This window comes from Misgurnus anguillicaudatus, chromosome 3, assembly GCF_027580225.2.
Source record: "Misgurnus anguillicaudatus chromosome 3, ASM2758022v2, whole genome shotgun sequence".
NCBI lineage: Eukaryota > Metazoa > Chordata > Actinopteri > Cypriniformes > Cobitidae > Misgurnus > Misgurnus anguillicaudatus.
Genome location: NC_073339.2, coordinates 23,864,299 through 23,877,289, shown reverse-complemented (window position 1 = coordinate 23,877,289; position 12,991 = coordinate 23,864,299). Strand labels below are relative to the sequence as shown.

General features: G+C 37.1%; 1 long non-coding RNA gene across 1 annotated transcript; it reads left to right on the top strand.

The window, feature by feature from the left end:
• Positions 1 to 868: 868 nt before the first annotated feature.
• LOC141361659 (uncharacterized) lies at positions 869 to 4,679 on the top strand. The gene is made up of 3 exons (XR_012367834.1): positions 869 to 1,278; positions 1,424 to 1,489; positions 4,206 to 4,679. It is a non-coding gene; the product is annotated as an uncharacterized lncRNA (long non-coding RNA).
• Positions 4,680 to 12,991: the final 8,312 nt, after the last annotated feature.

Sequence of the window (12,991 nt, the reverse complement as noted above, 5' to 3'; positions counted from 1 at the left end):
TGAATGGTCGCGGGCGCGGGGCGGTGCGGGTTGTAAAAATAGATACAGTGTTGCGGTGCGGGTTGGGGCGGGCCAAATATTTCATAAAAGCGGGACCCGCGGGTTGGAAAAAACGCCGACCCGCGCATCACTAATACATATGTCTAAAGAAAGCCTGAAATGTCTACTTTTACATGATGTAATTAAAATCTGAAGAACTCATTGTCTGTTTGTGTAATCGACATGTAAGTAAAGAGAGGTACAGTTTTTCTGTCTCGACCTTATTAGCGCTAATGTGATCCCACCTACCGTGTGCGCGCCATTCATATGGAAATTACCTGATGCGGGCTATGCAAACAAGATCAACGCCCCCAAACAATGCTTTAAGAAGCAGCGAGTTTTGACAGTTTCATCCACTTATCAACGCGCTGGGAAGATGACATGCTTTACAGGTGAGGAAGCTATACAGATGCTCCTGGCAGCGAGGAAGAGTTCACTGTTTCTTCAGACGAAGAGCAGGACTCCGACGATGAACGTTTGTTTTTTGAAGAGCGACTTGATCCAGCTGAGGATATAATATCTGAAGAGTAAGTTTTACCTACATTTGTTGAAATGTTGTGTGATGTAAACTTTTATATACTGTATACTGACTATTTGCACGCAGATATTCATAATGACTTTATAGAAACGTCTCGTAATTGGCAACTTGTTTACATTAAAATGATAGTTCTTACATTAAACCGTATGCTGATTAGTGTAATGTGAATATGTTATAAAGCAATATCACTACTATAACTATAGTGTCCATGCCGACTTATCAATAAGGCTTCTTTATTTGCTCGGGTGTAACATTGTGCTGTAAATGAGCCCGGAGATATGCGTTAAACAGTATGATTGTATGGTGTGCTGTAAATATACAATATGTCATAAAACAATATCACTATTTAGAATATATTTTGACTAGTGTTTATGCCTCAACAAGTCTTGTTTACGCGACTATCTGTTCGGGTGTAAATGTATCGATGTAGTATCGATGTGCTGTAAATGTGTCCGGAGATATGTAATGTGTTAATGTTTAGCCATAAATATGTCCGGCAATGGCCCGTTAACAAAGATATACTGCATCTATGTACCCAATTATCTTATCTCAACTATGCTTTACCGCCTTAGTATTGCTTTATAAGTTTGTTACTGTGGAGAATACATTATATTAATTATTAAAAACTTTTGTAGGAATGTGGCAGCATTACTCTCCTCTTCAGCGGGCATTTGCAGAAATGCGACGGACATTCATAAAGGGTAAGTCACATTTGCGGGCTTTTCTGTTTTATTAGTAGACTTTTACTGATGTTTTGCGTAGTAATTTGGAAAATACAAGATGTATATATATATAAACATATCTGTATTTTCCGAAAATACATGATACAAATAAAAAATTTTTTAGTAACGTGGCTTCATCGTCATTTACTCGCACGGGGGCATGCAGAAACGAACCCGAAATTCATAAAGTGTAAGTTACATTTACCGGCTTTTCTGTTCTCAATATTAGTATTACTGATGTGTTGCTTGATTTTTTTAATGCATAAAACTATGCATAAACATAGAACTTATGCATTCACAATATTTGTTTTACTGACATGTTGCTTACATGATAACAGTATATGTGCCCAGAGATTGTCATCATGCTCAAATATGCATGTATCTGTTCGGGTGTAAATGTTTCGATGTAGCCTAGTATTGATGTGCTGTAAATGTGCCCGGAGATATGTCATGTGTTAATTTTTAGCTATAAATATATCCGGTAATGGCCCGTTAACAAACATATACAGCGCATCTCTGTACCCAATTATTTTCTGCTTTACTGCCTGAGTTATATAACAGTATATATTTGACTGTGGATGCATTTATATATATTTTTTTAAGGTAAAATGTAAGGCAACATTTGTTTAATTATTCCTCATAAAATTTTAATGCTACGATCTACAGAACATCACACAAAAAAACATTTTGAGAACTAAACCTAAAAAATAACAATGGTGATCCTGCCTTGGAAACCCCGGCTACAATTTAGTATATTTATTTAATTTGGAGATTAAGCGGGTCAAATCCATGACCAAAAAAAAGACAAATGACAAATAATTTGTGATTGTTACTGTAAATGATAAAAACTAAGCTTTGTATACAATTCATTAAACGTTAATTTATAATAAGAAAAACACTGAAATTAATGATTTTATAGACACTACGCGTTATTGTTTAGCACAGAAATGCTTGCTTGCTTTGACTTTGATCATCTCTGTATTCACTTTAGATACAGAAAGACCTGATGATATTATTTATTTCAGGAATCTCTTTGCTATCATTTGAAAGTGAACACCGACCATAATAGATAACCACTCAGTTAAATACATTTTAAAACGTATACCCGTCGAAAAACATCCGTTTTGTAATGTTTAGTTCGATGAACTTCTAAATATGAGACGTAGAGCACCTAGCACTTTCGGCTAAATTGCATGCGCAAACATGGCCAGAACGCAATAGCGCAACGTCGATAGAACGAAAAACAATCCAAAATGTACAGACTTAAATTATATCAGAATTTACGTTTATAATAAATACATTTTTTACAGTTTTTTACAATCACTTTGCTACTATTTTCAGAACATTGATGTCATTTTTCACAACTCTAGACACAAAACTCACAACCAAAGATCAAAATGCACATTTTTCAAAACTCTTAACTCTTTTCTCAATTGCTTGGATACAATACACATAAAACTTGGATCATTTGTTCATTCAACCAAAATCACATGTTCAATATGACACAACTTAACATCACAGTACTACTGTTTCAAAAGGCTATTCACACATCACATTTCAAATAAGTGTCTATTCATTTTCTTACAATGATCTAACTATCAATCACTACGACTGCCCAAAATGATAAGTAACTGTTGCATTATTCGTAATAGTTGTATGGAAATAGACAAAGAATCTTCCATGTTTACTGAAAATCATGAAAGTTTCAAGATAATGAGGTTCATTGTAACCAATAAGCATGGAGCATGAACCAATTATCACTGTACTGTATAGATGCAGGCCCTTGTAATTGCTTGTCCAATTCTGCCAACTTGTTACTGATGATTGAGTGCAGATTGTGAAATGATGTGACCTATGTTGTGATTGTACTGTAGTGTTTTCATCAATACATTACAAACTTTGTTCAATGATTCCAATGTGTCTGTCGTATTCTCTCTACTACTGCAGAACTTTTACAGATATGTATTTGCTCTACATGTACCATAATGAAATCTGTATCACCAATTTTGTTCTACAATACTTAATGATTGTACAAACAATGACTTAGTGAAACTTTCAGTTGCTTGTGTGTGGGTGATCTATAGTTATGTTTCCATGGTATTTCACAGTAAATTTGTGTTTTGAAACAATGATTGTGCAAGTGCAAGATGTCTTTAAAGATGTGAATGCACAATGCAATGTTTTGAACACTAGACAGCCTGTGTTACAAGTGATTACCGTTTTGAGTTTTGTATCTAGAGTTGTGAAAAATGACATCAATGTTCTGAAAATAGTAGCAAAGTGATTGTAAAAAACTGTAAATAAAATAAGGTCAGAAGTAACAACGTGCAGAACAAATGTGCAAAATGCCTCAAGTGCACGGAAACAAAACACAAGCCAAATAGATAAATCAGATAACCCAGAGTGATTTATAAATAAAATAAAGAAATTAATAAAAAACGAAAGTATTGCCAGAATTGCCAGCTTTGTCTTTTAAATGTAGAAACAAAGATGCAATGGTTTATTAACATAGAAAACTCTTATGGACGTGTAGCCCCATCACAGGCTTTGTTAGTTGGATTTAACGCATTTTAAAAATATTTATTGAAAGCTGCTACATCACATATTATTTGCAGCATTATAATAATATACTGTATATTAATATATTGGGAGAAAGCTGTTATATGTGAAATCAGATAATGTGTGCACCCATATACGGCCAAAATTGAATGATCCTCATTTCATAACACATCTGCAACGATTCGACTGTGAGATTGGTAGTCGAATCCGGCTTCTCCGATGCATCGAATCTTCAACTATTCGGGGTCACCCCTATTAATTATTAAAAAAAGTTCTCAATATTAGTAATACTGATGTGTTGCTTTGTACTTTGAAAATACATGATATTAATTAAGATATGTTTTCAGGAATGTGTCTGCAACACCAACTTCGTCTGGTACCCGCACGTTTTGAACAATGGGACGACAACATTTAACTCCATTCCCAAAGAGTTACAGTGTGTGATGGTTTACAAATGTATACCTTATTTTTTTATATTTGGAAGTATTTTTAGATGCACACCAAACTTTCACAGCTGACCATTTAGAATCCTTTTCTTTTAATTAGAGCCATATTGTACTGGTCATATAGAATATTGTTACATGTATACATATTGTTACTTTATTATTTATATTTACAATGAAGCTTCTTCATTTATAATTATAATAAAGCTTCTTAAATCTATTGTATTGTTCATGTTTTTAGCATTTTTTTGCAAGCCTATAAGACTTTTATTTTACTAAAAAAGTATTTTGTACTTTATTTTAACCTATTTTTTTTTAACTACAAGCAAAAGATTTTCTCTTTAAGTCTCCCCACAGTCACAGTTCTTTTGTCCCAACATTCCTCACTGAGCCATTAGGGGGTTGGGTCTCCTCAGGTGTGAAACACATCAATATTCATGACCATTGACCCTCCCTTGCATATTGCCTTTACACAGCAAAAAGTGTCTTACAAAAGTTAAATCAATGTATTTTTTCATGTGAATGAGTGGGTTAAATGGTTTTTACATCTTTTTGTAGCAAATTCTCTACTCTACAAGAGTAGATAACTTTTTTGCTTGTTAACAAATGTTTAGGATGTGTTTCTTGGCCTTATTTCAGCAACTTTTTGTTTTCTTTTTTTACTAACCACGCATAAACATCATTTACTTAAAAATACAAACATGTACATACATTTATCTTACATATTATTATAGCACAGTTTGTGCTGAATACAGTGTTATGTGATATTAGCCATTAATGTGTTTTAAAGCAACTGAAAAAAGACCAAATGTGAGAGCATGTCAGAACCTCTGACTGTGTCCAAAAAGGGTCCGACCCCAGAGGGTTAACATATGTTAATCACCAAAGATGCAGGAAAGACACAGCAGAAGCACCACAATGCAGAGCAACAACAGCAAACATGGAAAAATAGAACACATGTGAACTACAGACAGGTTGAGAAGAATTGATGAGGAAGAACAAAACGTCATGACACAGGTGGGATTCGAACCCAGGAACTCAGAATCTCAATGCATGTGGTTTAACTAGATGCGCCACTCACTTGACACAGTTCATGAGGCAGGAGAAAAAGATTAGATATCTGCAAGGATTGACATATGTCAATCACCAAAGATGCAGAATTGACACAGCAGAAGTAGAAATAACATAAATACAATGTACATGAGTTCAAGTGAAATTGAAGACAAGCAGATCATTATGTATAGTAATGCTATACAATGTAATATACAGTCATATTAATTTACTATGGCAAATAGACAACGTCACAGGCACGGTCAACTTTGGAGTGGTATTTCTAAGAAAGAGAACAGAATATCAAAAATCTGTTCAGTCATTTCTGTGCGGATTGCTCCAAACATTATACGAGCAGAACCTGGCAAAAAATAAACAAAATTTGTAAAAGGAGTAGCGGAAAAATCATCTACCAAATGCTTTACAATAATACATGAACAGAATTTTGGAAAATGACAAATGAGGTATCGTTGCAACCGGCATAAACCAGTGAATACAATGTCAGAAAGAAATTCATATCAGACAAAGTATTCCAAAGTTATAAACAGTTCCATAAGAACTGTTATAGTTTATTACCCCTAGGTGGCGCTGCACTCTGACTTCCCAGGTACCTTCAGGACATCATGTCAAAGCTCCTTACCACTTTTTGCACGGATATGTGCAATAGTTCAAAAAATATAACAATTTATTTGAAATTTCAAAATGGCGGACAGGCGGTTTGGTCAAACCCGGCATAATACACATCGACAGATGCGGCATGAGCCAAGCAATCCATAGACATCAAGATCATAATTTTCTGACAAACAGTTCAGAAGTTATGGGCAAAAATAGCCTATTTTCATATCTCATGACCCATAGGTGGCGCTGTCACCAAATTTGATATGGACCCCCAGTTCATGGTCAACATGAAGTGTACCAAATTTCATTTCAATTGATCAAAGAATGACCGAGGTACAGCTTCAGAACCATTATTGCATCAACCTCGTTAAGTTCACGCATTTATTACTTTTGCATAAAGATAAATATCAAAATTCTGTTCGGTCATTTCTATGCAGCTCACTACAAAGATCATCTGTGACAAACTTCATAACAATTGAACCAAATTTGAATGAGGAGTAGCGAAAAAACAAACAACTGTACATTTCAAAATGGCCAGTACTGTAATGGGAGGAGTCTTACTGTAAGGTATTAAAATCAATTAATGTGAGAAGGGCAATCACGTGTACTAAGTAGAATTTTCATAGTTCAAATGTATCATTAGTTATAACAGTTCGAACATTGAATTTTTGATCTGCTGGTGGCGCTATAGAGTTACTGCTAGAGACCCCATTATTGGTCACATGACTATTTAGGACCACCACTACAATTGTGCCAAATTTCATCATTCTACTACTTATGGTTCATAGGGCTGCCATAGACTCCCATTGGACAAGAGTAAGAATAATAATAAATATAGCTGCAAGCAGCGATACGGGGCCAAGCACCTTCAGCGCAATGAGCACCCAAAGCACAGCAAGAAACATAAAACGTATCAATCACGCAGGGCGCATTGAGCACCCAAGGTGCATCAAGAACACAAGGCTCAGCAAAGAACCCAAAGCGTAGCAATGACAGAGCAGAACCACCGCAGTGCAGAGCAGCAACAGAAAACATGGCAAAAATAGAACATATGTGAACTACAGACAGGTCAAGAAGAATAGGTGAGAAAGAACAAAACTTTAATAGAAGAAATTAACACCTGCCCCAGGCGGGATTCGAACCCGTGAACTCAGGATCTCTATGCGTACGACTTAACAGATGCGCCACTCGGTAGACACAGCTCACACTGTAAAATGTAATTTGTTGACTTTACTTAAAAAAACTTAGGAAACCGATTGCCTCAAATTTTTAAAGTAAAGTTGACAATCAATTTTTAAGTTGTTGTAGCTGAGAAGAAATGTGTTAGGACAACTCATATCATGGTAGTACACTTGAGTACAGTTAACGCAAAATCATTAGTTATGATGACAAAAAAATTTTTAGTCAAGACAACTCATGTCATGGTAGTACAGTGAACTTAAAAATAATTAGCTCCCGTCACTAAGGAAATGTCAGTTCAGACAACTGAGTTATGTTCAGTTAGCAGTACTCATTAAGGCAAGTTATCCTTACAAGGCTAAGTGTTCACATTACTAAGGAAATCTTAGGAAACCGATTGCCTTAAAATATTCAAGTAAACTTCACTCAAAAGTTTTAAGTTGTTGAAACAAAGAGAGACAACAGTTTGAATGAATCAATGAAACACTTTATTTGATTGAAACAGATCAATACAGTGAACTGCACATCCAATAAGAGAGAATTTGAATTTTGAAAAAAGACATAAAAACCCAACAAATCACACATTCACCATTACACAAAACCAAGACCAAATGACAAAAAGAAAAAAATATATATGTCCATCAATAATGTAGATACACCATAAATGTAAGTGTGTGTGTGTGTGTGTGTGTGTGTGTGTGTAAAACAAAGAACTTCACTACTCACTGCACAGAAGATTTTTGAGTGAAGTAATTTTGGGCCTTAAAGGAACACGCAGACATTTTGGGTCTTTACCTTATTCACCGTATCCCCCAGAGTTAGATAAGTCCACACATACCCTTCTCATCTCTGTGCGTCCTGCAACTCCGTCTGACGCACCCACCGCCAGCCCGGCTCAGCAAAAAGACCGGAAGTAAATGGCTCCAGCTAGCACACTGCTCCAAATAAGTGACAAATCAACACGAACATTCTCCCACCTATATGTTGCGATTCGCACAGTCACAGCGTGCAAAAACAACAAGGTCATATGAGACAGACATCCTTCAACAGTATACATACAGGAAACTATATTCTCAGATGAAGCACTGATACTTGGGCGGAGTGATTAGCACAACTCTCTCCTCACCAGGGGGCTTCTCAAGTGCTGCGAACAAATCACTCCACCCAAGTAGCAGCGCTTCTATAGTTCCCTGTATGTACACTGCCAGAAGATGGCTGTGTCTCACATGACCCTGCTATCTGTACACGCTGCGACCACACAAATCACAACATACAAACAGGAAAATGTTCGCGCTATTCCGTCACTCATAGGGAGCAGTACGCTAGCTGAAGCCATTTACTTACAATCTTTTTGCTAAGCTAAGCTAGCGGTGGGTGCGTCAGACAAAGCCACAGGACACACAGAGATGAAAATGGCACGCATGGACTCATCCAACCCTGGGGAATTCTGGTGAACAAGCCAAAAACCCAAAATGTTGGCGTGTTCCTTGAGGTGGGGTACCTTCCGGGATTACTGTTAGGATCTCAATGGAGGTGTTGGCCAGTTCCGGTTCATCACAGTCCTAAAAACACAAATTACATGAGATATTATTACACAATTCCACATTGATGTACAACCTTGCATTTAGGTAGAAAACACAAAGCAGTCACTTTAGAAAGAAGGTTGATAGGTAGTTCTGATCAGGACCAATTGAGGGTATCTCACATCTGCTCATATTTACATCTGAAGAGGCATTGGCTGATGACACATTAGCCTTATTGAGTTAGCCCTACCATTTGTTCCAAAAACGTGATAGAACACCACCTCCAATGTTTTTGTTGTAGCGAGATATTTTAAGACAACCTTTTTACTAGTAAGTCACCATTGTTTGTTTGACCCATAATGCATTATGGACCGTGACGTAGACCGGTCCAAGCGCCGCTACAAACAAAAGGCAAATAAACTATAACATTATCAAGTGAAGCGATTACCTCAATTAGCGAGCGAAATGTCTGCCATTCAAGACTTTCCAATTTGAGCCTAAACATGCCGTAAACACGGAGGAAGGTATATTTCGCTCGCTAACTGAGGTAATAGCTTATCTTGATAACGTTATTGTTTATTTGCCTTATGTTTGTAGCAGCGCTTGGAGCCATCTACATCAGTCCAGAATGCATTATGGGTAAAAATGCTGTCTTTAAATATCGCTACAACGAAAACATTGGGGTGTTCTTCTATCACGTTTGTGGGGCAAAACGTTAGGGCTAACCCAAAAAGGCTAATTTGTTAAACTAGCTGTTAACTAGCTTGTTTCCAAATCTGGAGGTGCTGTGGCATTTGCAATGCATGTGTTGTGACCCCTCTCGGCCATAGGGTTGCTGCGGTGACAGAATTTTCCCACCGGTTAATCGGTGCGTGACAACCCCGATGATACCGGTTTCACAGGGTGGGAGGGGCTTACTTTCAATTTGAATTAAATGCAACTGTTTAAATGCAGTGCTTGCGTACGCTGTCTTAAAGGAATAGTCTACTCATTTTCAATATTAAAATATGTTATTACCCTAACTAAGAAGAGTTGATACATCCCTCCATCATCTGTGTGCGTGCACGCAAGCGCCGGAGCGCGCCGCGACGCCCCGACAGCACCCAGCATTTCGATAGCATTTCATTCATTCAATGGTACCAATCAGAGACAAAGCCAGAAGTGACCAAACACATCAACGTTTTAACTATTTAAGACGAGTAGTTATACGAGCAAGTTTGGTGGTACAAAATAAAACGTATCGCTTTTCTAAGCGGATTTAAAAGAGGAACTATATTTTATGGCGTAATAGCACTTTTGGGAGTACTTCGACTCGGCGCAGTAACACCCTTCCTCTCCCATTATGAGAGGGAGAAGGGGAGCGGACTTTTCAGGCGAGTCGAAGTACTCCCAAAAGTGCTATTACACCATAAAATATAGTTCCTCTTTTAAATCCGCTTAGAAAAGCGCTACGTTTTATTTTCTACCACCAAACTTGCTCGTATAACTACTCGTCATAAATAGGAAAAACGTTGATGTGTTTGGTCACTTCTAACTTTATCTCTAAATGGTACCATTGAATGAATGGGGCTAAGCTAAATGCTATCGAAGCGTCGCAGCGCGCTCCAGTGCTTAACGTGCACGCACACAGATGATAGAGGGATGTATCAACAATTCTTAGTTAAGGTAATAACATATTTTAATATTGAAAATGAGTAGACTATTCCTTTAAACAACATATATCTATATTATAACAAAAATGAGTAAGCATACGGCTTCTGCCATCGTCTAGTCAGTCGCTCGCCTCACACACTCTGAAAGGAATAAATGAAATCTGACACCGGCTGCTCTGTGATGATGCGCGTTCAGCTCTGCTGAATTCAGGCAGAAGACACATTCATGTTTGCTCTCTCTAACGAAACTAAATTATTTAATTACAAAAAATATCAAAACGACGGTGAAAGACGGTGTCGCGGTGGGCAAGTGATCTAACCGGTAAGAGGCTGACACACTGGTAATCACCGTTACACAGACTATCGCGACAAGCCTACTCGGCCACTGTAAATTAGCACCTGAAACTACTTACAAAGTATGTCTTGAAGAAGTCTTTGTTCTCATCTCCAAGGAGGATGGGAAGGCCACGGAGGACTGCTGTTCACTAAGCAGTAACATCTGTTTTCTGAAAGATAATTTCATACATATCACCCATAAATGGTCAAGGACCATCAATTAACAGCTCTGAAAATACAATGTGGTTACACTATTTTGCTGACACCATTAAATCATTAATGTGCATGAGAAACGTACCCCCAGTGCGATTTGATGATGCAAATACGCCTTAAGTATCTGGCCGGTACATCCACCCTTGGACTTGAAAATGTCGAGACAGCGAGGAGTGTATTTGTCCAGTTCTTTGAAAAACTCGATTTTGAGGTTTTTGCTGGTTAAGCGAAAGAACTCTGACAGAACCTAAAGAAACAGACAAATGAGCATTTAATGAAGTCATTTTGGATGCGTTTTAATAACAAATCACTAGGTCACACTGGCCAGAAAACTAGTATTACACAAGCCTCGAAAATGAATATATTACTGCAACTTCTGCATCCAATCAGCTCTAATTAACGCTTGCTTGTAAGGCATAAAGGATACATGTATGTATATTACCCTGCTACTCATTCCATTACAACAGGCTATCTGAATATAACAAATTGTATATGTATGTATTTTATGCTTAGAATTAGTCAAGGGGGTTTTATAATTATTTGGTTCATATCATAACTTTCTATTCTGAAAGTTTCATTAATTTAGGTTTAGTATCTAGTATTTTTCAGTAATGCAGTTATTTTGGGAAAATTTTAAATAATTGCAGGCTGAGTTGAGGTGCCCTTAATTTTCTGCTTGGGCCAAAATGTTAAATAAATAACCTTTATTATTTTAAAATCACAAAAATACCAAATGCCCTTTCAATAGAAAAATATATCCCACCTTTAATATTGGAGCACATTAACAGTAAGTTACAAACCTTGAGCGGGAGCGTGAAGTGCACTTCCTGCTTGGCAGTCTCTGCCTTAACGCTAATGTTAAAAACAGAAAAAAAATTCGAATCTCAAAATTAAAAATCGAATGAATATATGAATATTCTGATCCAGACCTCCTGCTTAACAGCTGAGCTAGCAGATAAGTTAAAGTTTTACTGTGCCATCGCCAGTTATAGCCGATGCACGCAACAGTTAACAAGCACATTGCGTTTGGCGATATTAATTCATATTTACAGTTTAAGAAATTTGAGATTTACAAGGTGGGACTATGACAAGGTGGTTAGCTAGCTTTAGCTTAAACCTTACCTCACAAACAAAACTCAGCTCAGAACATTAACAGAACATAGTCCTGACTTTACTAAATTGTAGAAATACATTTAACCTACAAACAGACTGAAGTATTACATGCATGGCCTTTCCAAATTAACATTTTGCATGCTCTTACCTTCAAACCAAATCCAGACAAACGTTCTTTTGCCGCGTGATGGTTCAAATCCAACGTCTCAGGAGGAACTGCGCATGTGCAATCTCTTCTTCGTTGATTTGTATTGGCGGTTGGCATCCAGCATGGTGCATTACCGCCACCAACTGTTGGGAGGGTGTGGAGACACTCATACTTCTCAAGTAAAGGTTACTGAAGTATGATCAGTTTAATTACTCTCCTCACCAAAATGCTGTGTCAACTTATTGTAAGCTAGTAGAGTCAACAAATTATGGAGCAACTAGTTATGATAACTATTTATTTTTAAGTAAAGTTAGCTATTACATTTTACAGTGCAAAGGACAGCAGAAAAGAGCTTACATGCAAAACAAAGAATTCAGAAGTTATAAGCAGTTCTATAAGAACTGTTATAGTTTATAACCCTTAGGTGGCGCTGTTTTCTGATTTCCTCAGGACATCATGCCGAAGCTCCCTACCGATTTTTGCGCCGATATATCTGATACTTCAAAAGTTATAGCAATTTATCACACATTTTAAAATGGCGGACAGACGGTCCGGTCAATCTTGGCATAATACACATCGACAGATGCGGCATGAGCCAAGGAATCCGTAGACACCAAGATCATAATTTTCTGACAAACGATTCAGAAGTTATGCACAAAAATAGCCTTTTTTCATATCTCATGACCCATAGGTGGCGCTGTCACCAAATTTGGCATGAACCCCAAGTTCATGGTCCACATGAAGTGTACCAAATTTCATTTCAATTTATCAAAGAATGACCGAGCTACAGCTTCAGAACCATTTTTGCGTCAACCTCGTTAAGTTTGCGCATTTATTACTTTTGAACAAAGATAAATA